Below are 12,962 nucleotides of genomic sequence, written 5' to 3'. Positions count from 1 at the left end.
GTTCCTGGGTTACAGAAGAGCCACCGTATCCGACGTTACGTCGGTCCTCTTGTCTCAGTACTGTTTGAAGTTTGGCAAAAAACTTTAGTTAACTATGTGTGTTACAGAGAGCCCTGTTTTTCTCATTCAAATTCTGCTTCGGTATCCCACTCCCAAGGCGTCTTCTTCCCCATCAAAGTATACAGTGATGGTGTAGCTAAAACATTCACGTTTGTAGTTTTCTTATAAGAAACAATAACACCAGGAAATGCTCCAACTTGCTTTCTTGTCCTTTTAAGAGCAACGTTTGTATCTGCCTCAATCTGTTCAGGATCAGATACATGTGCTTGGGATCCATACCAGGTCGAATTGAAGGAAGACACCGGAGCAGTTCAGAGACGGGCTGCTAGATTTGTTAACGTAGGTGTGAACAACACGTAGGTGTTACAGAGATGCTTTGGGGACTTCAATGGAGGGAAAACGACGTTATTTTCAAGAAGTGCTATTGAGATAATTTAGAGGACCAACATTTAAAGCTCGTTGGCGAACGATTCTACTGCCGCTAACATACATCTAGTGTAATGACCACGAACATAAGATACGAGAAATTATAGCTCATAACCTTGCACCTTACAGTGGCTTGTGGTGCATCTATGTAGATGTAGATATCAGTCTCTTATTTTTCTAAATTAACACTGTCACAAAAGTCTGAGAACGTTGTCAGCAACCCATCCAAAACATGCTTATGTTTCTCCCAAACTTTCTTTAGAATCAACACACCTTTGAAATTATAAGTAACCTCTTTCTCGAATTCACTGGAGTTATGGTATTATAAAGTCCAATAAACTCAGTCAAACTTACTTTCAAATCAAAAGAAAACTTACTTCATTGATATCATAAATCAGAACATACAAATTTTGTGAACTTATGACATGAAGGATGAGCTCAATCTGCCAGTGGCTGTTTCTTAAGTCTATGGAAGACATGAACTTAACACAGGAAAATTTTAGGACCAACTCATCTACAATCAACAGTCAATCAGTTTTTGGTTGAATAGTTACATTAATTTGTCTTTAATCTAACACCAATCCAATGCAAGTCCCTTTCTTGAGCATCACTAACAATGGATTATTATAAGAACTCACTGCAAACTTAATCATCCCTTAATGCAACATTCTTCAGTCTCTACTTCAACAATTTTCTTAAAAGTTACTGCTACAAGATATGGTCTGAAAAAGAAACTTTCATGCTCATTTACATAAAACTGCTATGAAAAACATTTTTGCTATACCACGATGACCAGAATATACCAAAGAGTAACATCCCATTAGAGCAAACAAATTTTCTTTCATAACTTCATCTGCTTTCACAAAATAGTCAACACATCTCCATACCTCTTGCAAGATACAAACACAGCAATGGCAAACCAGAAATAGAACTACAATAGCATTAGCATTATTCTCACAACTTCCTGTGACTCAAAGGACATCATAGAAAATTGGAAAATCAAGACAGTAGTTCAAAGTCTTCTCCCTAAAGGCAACTCATCAAATCTGAACTTCATATTCAACTCATTACACTTTGGCAAATCTTCAGTGCAACCAAAATCCAAAACTTCATGGTGTTTTGACAAAAATTAACACCTAAAACCTCTCAGTCACCAACCTCAATGCTATCACAAATCTGTCGTTACCTGTATTGGTCATAAGGGGATCGATCTCTCAATCAAAGTAAAAAAAGCTTCTAGAATACAAATTTTACTACCCAGATCACAGTTGATAGATATCATGATTACTGCCTTCAGCAAAGTTGTATTGTCATCTTCAGGTCATCAGATACTTGATTTATTCGTATAAAGAGCCTACATGTGCTGCAATGCCATCTGGCTATGGAAAAGATGGTCAACTCACAAAAAAACACAGCTACTTACAAGGGACTCCTTCTCCCTCAAACGCTTGGAACTGCATGAAAACATGGTTGGAATAACATTTGTACATAAAAAAACAGGGTCCTGTGTCATTTCCATGGAAACATTGGATTCTACTGCAAGTGACATTTTAATAGAGAGGAACACACTAACAAAATATTAGCATAATCGAATGATATCAGTGTATCAAACCATTTTCAATTAATGGTGCAAAAACTCTCTGTTGAAAGTAATTATAATAGTGTAACACACAACACCGTACACAGCACACATATTGCCAAAAGAAGTAGATGCCAAGGGGTTGGCAATATTTTGATGTTTTCAGTGGCAGGACTGTCAGCATAACATCTTTGTTTCGAAAACTTACAAGGATACAGTCTGTATGGACTGACCAGGAATCGCACAGCAATATGCACTTTTCAGTTATTACTTGTTGGCGAAGGACTGAAGTTAGGAAAGTTTTCGTGTGTTCCTTAGTATCTTTTTACACATTTTCTTGCCTTCAAATGAATGTTTCGTCCGTAGTTTGTTTCAAGTTTCTTTGAAATATTTGGGCTGAAAGTTCTTTGTGCCTCTTGAAGACAGATTTACAACTTGTTCGCTTATTTGCCAGCCACTGACAAAGACACATCAGCTGTGTATCTGTGTGGAGCTAGTGCCGACTGTAACACACCCGGTATAGTTTTCTCTCATCTGTAAGATAATGTTGATGAAGAAATTTCACACTGGACTAAACTCTTGTCACCGTTCTATCATTTCCTTTCCCCACAACCAGCTTTGTCATAAACACGTTCACTTTCTCTGCAAATGGGCGTCTTTGACGTATACTATAGTCATTTTCAGTGTCATGTGTGGGAAATGTAGAAACAAGCCTGGAGGAAATTCCTTATTCAGCGTTAAGATTGTCGATAAGAGAAATCTAAGCTTTGAAATTGTCCAAGCCAACCATACAAGACAATTCTAGTGCCCACATTTGCAAATGCCAATACTGAACAGTAGATCCATACGACCTTGCTCTAGCCAACTGCGATATTACATGTTCTTTTATAGTTTCTAATAGTGACATGTGTTTCCTTTGAAACGAGCTTCTGCTCACCTTTTCCTAGACAGTTTAGGGTTAAACTGCAATTTGATTTACTTTTAATATACTTGTGGCGCCACATTAGTTTACTGTAGGAATTAAAGCCACCCTTGTAATAGTCTACATTAATGTTCTCTAGTATGGTATCATCAACATGGTCTGATACACTGGGCTTCCACTGTTTGGGTGGAGATGGTTCGCATTTACTTTAACTGGACTGTTGCTGTTATTCTAGAGATGGACGTCGTGTACTGCTTGAACCGCCACCGCCAAGTTCACGTTCTTCCTGTTCTTCAAAATCAGTATATATATCCAGAATAACGTCATGCATTTCTGTGTCATCTGCACTACGTATCTGAATTATTTTGTTATAAAATATGTCCGCTAACTCTTTTAACCTCAACCTCGATTTCAGTTCCGTATTGAGCACGTCGCAACTCTATCCTTAATATTTGTACCACATTCGTTAGTTAATTTTCTTCATGATATCACTTTACATGATTTACATAGTAACCAACATGCGAACACTCCTAGAGACACATTCGTACTACTGCTATACATTCATTTAACACAGTTCACACAGCTACGCGCATGCAAACGCTCCAAGAGAAACATTCGTACTGCATCTGTACCATTCACATCAACTCGATTTCTTAGTGCAGCTATAACATGCCACCGTCCGATGGCGTTACCAGGCAAGTACGGATATTTGCACAGAAATGAAACAAATTTTATTATAAGCATGATTTCATGCGGTTCCAACCGTTCAAGGTCAAAGGTGTCCCTTGTCAATGTTGCATGGGAGTACACGTCCCGTGAGTTTACCTTCATGTTTTCAATGGCCAGATGGCAATTTGCCACACGTAGGGGCTTCTTAATTCACGCATACAATTATCTGAAGATGGGGATATAACTTTCTGAAACTAGTAATCGGAAAACTTGTCAACTGCGATCTGGACAATAAATCTATACTGGAAGCTTTTGTGCACTCCAAAAGTCTGTCGGTAAACACATGAGCGAGCACAATGCCGACCATCTGCTCACAAGGTGTTTCTGCAGGCTACTTCACAAATCTGTACTGCCCCTTCGGTAGTGGGGGTTTTAAATCACTGGTGACAGGGTGTGCAGATAAGTCTGAGCACCATTTATATGTGTACAATGAGTTAGCACTATCCGCACTAAAAAATATACGTCCAATGGTAGTCATAAGTCATGCTTCATGTGCCTACTACCAATACAGAACAGACTGCATGTACATCTAAGACCTCCTCCTAAGCAATGCATATACTCTAATAGGATTTTCAACACAATATAGTGCAATAATTATTCCATTATATCTGAAGTCTTATCCTTCGTTGTGATTCCGCTAATAGGTAACTGTTCAATCTGACTGTTTGAAGAGTATCTCCACAATGTCGGATATTGAGTCTATTGTCTTTTGTCGAAAAGGTCATTTGTGTTTTGGTAGTAACGGCGAGTATTTTCTTTGTATAAACATGGAGCAGAGAATTTGTATTAAATTTTGCTATAATAACAAAATAAAGTCCATCAAAGTTGTAGAAATGTTATATATTACATTTGGTGAGTCTTCTATTAATAAAACAGGGTTTATGTGTGGTATGAACGTTTCGGAGGAGATCGTGAAGGTATTCAAGATGACGAGATCCCTGGATGCCCCAGCACATCAAACGAATCGTGGAAAAATAAGTGAAAATGACTATGAACAATATCCAAATCAAAATCAGAAAACCTGCTAGAAATAGTAGCACGTTAACTGGCTCATCAGATGAAATTGTTTCTAATGTCCTGTGTTCGTAAATTTCAAAATTGTTGAATTTCAAAGATAAACAGTTGTGAGTGCAAATTGCTCAGACGTCACTAGATGATGTCAACAACGATTCAGAATTACTGAAATTAGTCACAACAGGTAATGGAACGTGAGTTTGATAATATATTGTAGAAACTACGGCTCAGTTGTCCCAGTGGTAGCACTCAGGGTCGCAAAGACTGAAGACAGCTTCACAAGTGCTCTTGTAAAGCCGTAACAACAGGCTCTAATTTATCAGTCATGTCTTTTGCATTACCTGCATTACTTTCCTAAATATTTGATCCAATTGTTGACTACTAATCTCCAGTTTCTCATCAAGTGCCTTAATACCAGCTCCGAACTTTCCAAATTGTGTTCGGTTACTAGCTTCCATTTCTTCCTTCAGTTCTTGTGTATTAAAGATTATTTTACTACCAAATATTTTTGAATTACCTTCTATTTCTTTTTTAACGAGCTTAACACTCTGCTGTTCAGTTGGAACATTCAAGCTGCATAACCCAAAGAAGGACCTGCTGGCACATCATAGTTATCAAGAGCTACATGTCGTTGAGCTACATGGGTATCCAATTTCATTTTCATTCGTTACAACACGCATAGTTCCCCGACTTTCACACCAACCTACTGGCTAGAACACATTATAATTATCTGTTAGACAGTAACTCAATCATTATTAAGTACACGACCCCTTACATGAGTAGCATCAAGTAACAAAACATTTGAACGTGATTGTTCTCTCTCTACTCTTCTCAGAACGGGTCCTTCTGAGCCCTTTCTGACTAACCTTGGGTTTCTACGTTATGAATTTATTATTACCACCAGAAACAAAGTTACACTTTCAAAATGACCTCACAAAACACTAAACTACAAAAAATTTCTTACACATTCACAGCCACCAGGAAATGAAAACATTGTTTTCAAAATTCCCCATAAATCATTCACAAACCACGTGATTATTGAAACACTGAAGAATATAGCTCACTGTCTGCTCTTATTAGCGTCAGTAACAACAATAACTAGCAAAACTAAGAGTGCAGCCAGCACAGAAAATTTTGAGAAATAGCTATCACTACAGAATTGAGAACTAAAAATTCCCCACATAATTTTCATTAAAACTACTAACTTTCCAAAAAATCTTTATACTTTCAATAATCTCTCAGTATGCATAGCATCATCTCATACAATTCACATGCAAGTTTCTCAAGTTCAGTTCAATATCCAAAAATCAGTAAATAAAACTACCGAATAATATAATAATAAGTTGCTCACCATAATCAGCACGTACAAAAATATGCAAGTGCCTCCTTAACTTGTTTTGCAGTTTTCATTTATCGTCAGAGCAAGAGGGAGGGTGTGTTTGAAGAGGACCGTTATTGCCTTTCTACTTCTTTCTATTTTCCGTCTGGAACAGATCTGATGATGGCAGTAAGCCTAAACTGTTGATATGAGCTGAATGATTTGTGATCAAATCTGACATCTATAAATAATTTTGCCATTATGGTTGTTCACTTGCTCGCTGACTTCGAAGTCTTCAGTGAATACATTTGTGCTACGTCAGGCTAAAAACGAGTGAGTACTTACTCCTAAAATGAGAAAGAATCCTATAAATAGTGCTATGAAAATGAGGTTCAACAGGTTCTATTCAAGCGACGGAATTATTTCCAAATATTTTAATGTCAAGACTAATAATTCCTTACAGCAACGGCATGTCTGAAATACGAAAGCTAAGATTTGTGGATAAAGACAGAGGTTGAGAAAGCGTATAAGAGTAACGAAACGCACAATCAAGAAGCTTTACACTTGTTATTTTCAGGCTCGTTGCAATAATCATTATTGCTTTCATGCATTTTAAAGTTTGTGGTAGATAAAAAACAGAAAACGATCACACAAAGCCACAAGTAGAAAAACTTCAATTTACAAACTAAGTATAGCAGAACAGCAGTCAGGTAGCAGGAAATTAAACAACACTTTTTGAAATCTCAATCTCAGGAAATGACAGATGTGAACTCGGTCTTTTCATAAGGGTCTACATTTTAATATTACCCTAAAGTTGAAACAAGATGTAGTTAAAAACAAAATTTTAAAAGTCGAAGTTGCTGGTGACATAATCCGACTCAGTGAATGTGAACAAATTCAAATGGCAATAGAAGGTAACAAAACCATTACCAATGCAAGTTGCTACGAACATGGTAATGTAAAAAATATGTAAGCAATTGAAACCTTAATTACGAATTAGATTTTTAAAGGGCTTAGTCACGGAAGTTGACACAGAGAATACTGCTTTAGTACTTTACAATAATGACTACATCCGAAAAATTGTTAGCAGATAACAAAACAGTCAAGAAAAATCACATAAATAAATTTGTCAGATGTAAGGAAAAATTTGAAAACAGTCGCTTTTTCTTTACAGATGAAAGAGAAAATGTAAATTAAACATGCTGAATTCATGTCATGGTTTTGGCCTCTAACGAATTTACGGAAGAGAGGGGAACTGGTTGGACCAAATGTCATGCGATGTACTAGTTATGAACTTAAGTGAGAATGCAATCAAAGAAAGCGAGCACTGTATATTTATAAAAATCTTACAATGAAAAACTAATCATGGATCTGTGAAGGGTACTGAAAAATCTAATTACCGCAGTGGGAGCAAGCTTGATTTCTTTAGATTCTGTTAATGTGCATACTTGGGTCCAGTAAGCGAGACTTGCGAACTTAAAATAAGGAACTTGTTTAAAATATAAGAAGGTTAGTCAATCCGAATCAGCAGAAATCATGGAATTTTTTGAACTTAGTTTGTAACGCAATTTTAAAATTGAACAGTAAAATTTTTATGACAAGGACGGACTAGCAATGGGCAATAGTTTTGCAAGAACTTAAGTTGAGATTTTTGGAAGTGAACTGGGAAATAAGTTTTTGAATAAAATCATGTATCCGGAAAATTAATCTGCTACATACGGCACATCATACTACTGTACAAAGGCACTAAAATAAAATCCCCATGTAACACCGTTAGCACGATGCACAAAAAAATTAAATTTACGTTGTAGCTGGAAGAAGACAAATAAAGATGGATGACAAGATCAGTGTATGTAGGAAGCCGACATATGCTGTTTCTATCTTAAATACAAAATCCTGTAATCCTAAAAAGTGTAAACGGGCTTGTTTAACAGCTATAATTAGCAAGGTGTTAAAATTGTCACTCGACAGCAGTGATGCAATGGAAGAACTGAAAGTTTTTAAACAAGAAGTAGCCAGGACGAATACACCTGTAAGGAACTTACACACCAAGCTAAGGTGGAAAATTCATGATAACAAAAAGATAGCTGTTCCAGATGACAAGAGGTTTTTTACTATGCCATAAAGTGGTGTAGTTTTCTAACGCTTTGAGCGATATTTCAGAAAAAGTAAAGTTAAAAATGGATTACAGAAAAAATTGGTTTCAAGCTTTGCCACAATGTTGTCTACAACAAAAACAAACAGTGTTGGCAAGAACAAAAGCAAATATTTGGAATTGCGGGTCTCCAAGGTCAACAGCCAATTTTGTGAAAGATATCATATTGGTCGGATGGGAAGCAGATTCAATACTCGCTTCAAGAAATGCACGTAGAGTCAAAATTTGTGCACATTTGGCATTCATTTGAATCAAGAAAACATGTTGCAGAAAATATCCAGGGGCCGGCCGGAGTGGCCGTGCAGTTCTAGGCGCTAGAGTCAGGAACCGAGAGACCGCTACGGTCGCAGGTTCGAATCCTGCCTCGGGCATGGATGTGTGTGATGTCCTTAGGTTAGTTAGGTTTAATTAGTTCTAAGTTCTAGGCGACTGATAACCTCAGAAGTTAAGTCGCATAGTGCTCAGAGCCATTTTTGAAATATTCATGAAAATATGGAAGTGTTAAATAGGACTTCGAAAGGGCATTTCCTATTGCAGGAAATGGAGATCTACATCCACTGGAAACGACTACTGAGGTTACAACATGAGTTTAACTTTCATGCCTGCTATGATGTATTCAGAAAGCTCCTGGAATGAGAAGCTTCACCCACCCAAGTGGCTTGGCGGCCAGCAGTGAGGATGACTCATCGGCATCAAGGAGACTGGGGGTTTCTTCCGCAAGCAGCACCACACAAAAACGAGACATCTTCCACAGCTGCCCTTGCTGGATTGTACTGTGAATACAGTACAGAAAAAGTGGATACTTAAGCACTGGAAATTAATGTTTCATCAGAACGCAGCACAAATGTTACACCTTAATCAAACTTCCAAGAAATAGTCTATTAAATCAGTTCAAAAAAACTCCCAAAAAACTCAAATAATTCTCTCTTATGCACCGAAACTGTAAACATGGTTGCTCAACAAACAAAAGTTAACGGTCTCAACATATTCCCTACCACTAGAGAAAAATTTTGTTCGCATTCTACTATCGCCAATGTTGCCAAATATTAGCACTTTGTAATCAAGAATATTATTGAAGTTCATAAAGGGAATAAATAAACTGAACTCACCATAATATGCACATAGTAGGCTCAGTTGTAGAATAAGCGGCTTTCATCACAATGCCGATAGCAAGATGATTAACTATTGCATTCAACAGGTTCAGAAGGTGCACAAAAGTGTATATCCAGAATAAGATTTTCACTCTGCAGCGGAGTGTGCGCTGATATGAAACTTCCTGGCAGATTAAAACTGTGTGCCAGACCGAGACTCGAAATCGGGACCTGTGCATTTCGCGGGCAAGTGCTCTACCAACTGAGCTACCCAAGCACGACTCACGTCCCTTCCTCACAGCTTTACCTCTGCCAGTACCTCGCCTCCCACTTTCCAAACCTTACAGAAGCTCTCCTGCAAACCTTGCAGGACTATCACTCCTGAAAGAAAGTTTTAATCTGCCAGGAAGTTTCATATCAGCGTATACTCCGCTGCAAAGTGAAAATCTCATTCTGGAAACATCCCTCAGGCTGTGGCTAAGCCTTGTCTCCGCAATATCCTTTCTTTCAGGAGTGCTAGTTCTGCAAGGTCTCGCAGGAGAGCTTTTGTAAAGTTGGGAAAGTAGGAGACGAAGTACTGGCAGAAGTAAAGCTGTGAAGACGGGACGTGAGTCGTGCTTGGGTGGCTCAGTTGGTAGAGCACTTGCCCACGAAAGGCAAAGGTCCCGAGTTCGAGTCTCGGTCTGGCACACAGTTTTAATCAGCCAGGAAGTTTCAAAAGTGTATATGTTGCAATTACACAGAATCACCTACATGTACAAAGTAATCTGAATTCATAATAGGGAAGAACAGTAGCTGTAAACATAATCTAAATACATGGATAACACAAACAGACTAAGTCTGTAGTAATGCTGGCCATTATCAAAACATTTCGAGAAATATTCTTGAGAAAGATTCACTGAAAGTGAAAGGTATCTGTGTTTGTGTTCTTCCCTTGAACAGGAAGCACCCGGAAAACTCTAGCGCCAAGTGAAGAAGCAACTTTTTCCTGCTTCGAACTTGTAAACCATGTGGCCAGTACCAGCGACCTCAATCCCTGTTGTCTGAGCCAGCATTCCGTCCAAAGGTCTTATCCAAAATGTATTAGTGCAGCAGCTGTGAGTACACGGTAAATCTATCAGTGAGCGCACATACGACAGCAAAGATTGCTCACGAAAAGCAGACTCATAAAACGGAATTTATGGATCCTAGCAAGCTATTACAGACAACTTTCGAGGTTATCTTCCCGTTGGTCTGTCTTCTATTATCGCCAGCTACCTGGATGCATGAGTTTTTAAGCTGATGTACGACAGATCTCGCACTTATCGTTCTTTTATTTCTTTGAGATTATGAGGACGATATTGTTCCGAATGTCCGCGGTGTGTGCTCGGTATCATAGATTCTTCTCAAAAACTTGAATAGACGTTCTGAACCGTGAATTCACTTTCAAAATCCTTTCTTAAAGAATTTATTTACTAGCGATTCATCAAAAACATTAACACATTTAGTCACACTATGTGAGCGTGGAAGTAGTTGCCAATGGGTAACTGATGACACAAATAAAATTTTTTTTAATAAATAGAAATTTCATTCCTAAAGGCACTTTTTGACAGTATGAGCGATCGGGCTGAGAACTTTGCCGCTCCCTTTTAACACGGCCGTAGTCACGACCGCTCACAACCACCTCTGAAAGACTACACTGGTGCAAATCTGCAACACAGCAGATTGCTTTAAACTAAAATTTTAACAATTCACACGAACACATAAACGATGCACAACGTAAGAGGGATGAAAATGGTACAAACACTCACATTAAAAAATTATTTGCCACCGAAAGTGCAATTTGTTTTTAAAAGAACTCTTACAGCGGAAGGGTGTCAACTTTATATACTAAAAAGACCATTTAAATAAATCCATGAAATGCAGTTTTACATAAAATGTACCAACATGCTCTACATTACACATATACCACCTCGCCAGATGATAGGCAAGATAAAAACATATTTCAGGAATACGGCCTTTACACCTTAAGTAATAAATTCGGTAACACGGAATTCGACAAACATGACAGAGGCAGCTATTGACGTACGGCAGACCGACAGACAGACAGACACTGACTTCCTAACAAATGCGGACAGTAGACAAACGAGCAAGCTGGGGATGAGAGACTGACCAAGAAAACAAGTAGAATTTAACAAGTAAATGAAACAACATATCACGAAGAACTTCTAATAAACTGCGATGTCTGGCGAAGACCTGGCGCAGCACTCCCAAAACTCTGTCTTGAACCGTCCGCCGTGAGCCGCTTCAACGGACGCAGGAAGGCGCGCCGATCTCCCGTCTCACGGCGTCGCAACTCGCGCCGGTCAGACCGACGTCGTGGGTTGACTCCTGTTGCTCTCGTGTCGGCCGCGAAGCCACCACCCCTCGCTATACGGCGCGGCCGACTGGACTGACGTGGTGACCTCACATGCGCCGACGCTCAAGACGGACAAGTCGTGTCTCAGTGCGCGACCGACCAACCTATCGATCCAACCGCCAATGCCCATTGCCTGCACAAACTCGAGCAGACTGGTGGCCTAACACATACTACCACTCCGGACGATAGACAGACACTGACTGCCCCACACTCAGCCTGCTGACCAACTGACCAGACTCGCTGAGACTGACCGAACCTCACTCCGACTGACAGACTGACCGACTGCCGAGCTCATAGTGCCCCTTAAATGCACGTGAACAAGAAACTTTTCCCCTAACCCACCAGAGGGAGAAACCAAAGCTGCGATTGCCACAGCGGCGGCACCGCCAGAAACGGAAGGCGAATGCTTCACACAACGCGCTGCGGCGCGCTCTTCAAAACAGCAATTCTTTTGTTCCACGGCTCACATTCCGCTGCTGCCTCTCCGAATTATTTTGCAAATACCTGTGGAAATGTGATTATGTATTCAGCCTTGTTTTTCCGCTGCAATACTCCTAACACAATTAATTAAGAATTAAGTGTCTCCCTGTACACGAAGTATTTATTGTCACAGAACACTGTTACAGTCTGTGGTGCAAGCTGCTGGTAGAGAACCATCTGTTCACATGGTACTAAGGAACCGCTTGTCAGTATCAGGGTCGCAGTGAACTCTAGATATGGTAATGAGACTTCTTTAATGCGCCTTGCAGCAGCACTTGCGATTCAACCAGTGTCTTCTACCAGAGAGAGCACCCGCACCCACGCCCACGGCACGGAGAGCCGCAGTGGTGGCGCAGCCTCTTACGACCGCCGGCATTAGCGGACTGTAAATTACTGCAGTCTAAGGTCGCCGTGTCTGCCACCTGAGCCCAGGATGCGGAAGAGCAGCACTGCAGTCGCGCAATTTTCCCCCTTCTGCAGTTGCGGGACGCATTTCTTTTTTACATAGTTCCTCCCGCTCAGCTGTTTGCAATAATGTCCAACAGCTTCATCTAGACCCATTTATTTCAGCACATTTTCTTACTTTGCTGACTTCATAATACGTCAGTTACAAAGACCCCTAGCTTCGTAAATTACAGGCCTGGTGGAAGGTGATAATTACTCTGGAACGACTGTTAAATGAAAGAAGAGGCAGATGTAAACCACTTGCAGTTGTCTTCTAATTTTTTTTGGAGAACATTTAAACCGTTTCTGAAAATGGAGATGCCCCTTCCAGTAAGTGCTACATTAA

Source organism: Schistocerca cancellata, chromosome 6 (assembly GCF_023864275.1).
Source record: "Schistocerca cancellata isolate TAMUIC-IGC-003103 chromosome 6, iqSchCanc2.1, whole genome shotgun sequence".
Lineage (NCBI taxonomy): Eukaryota > Metazoa > Arthropoda > Insecta > Orthoptera > Acrididae > Schistocerca > Schistocerca cancellata.
This window is presented reverse-complemented; position numbering follows the sequence as displayed.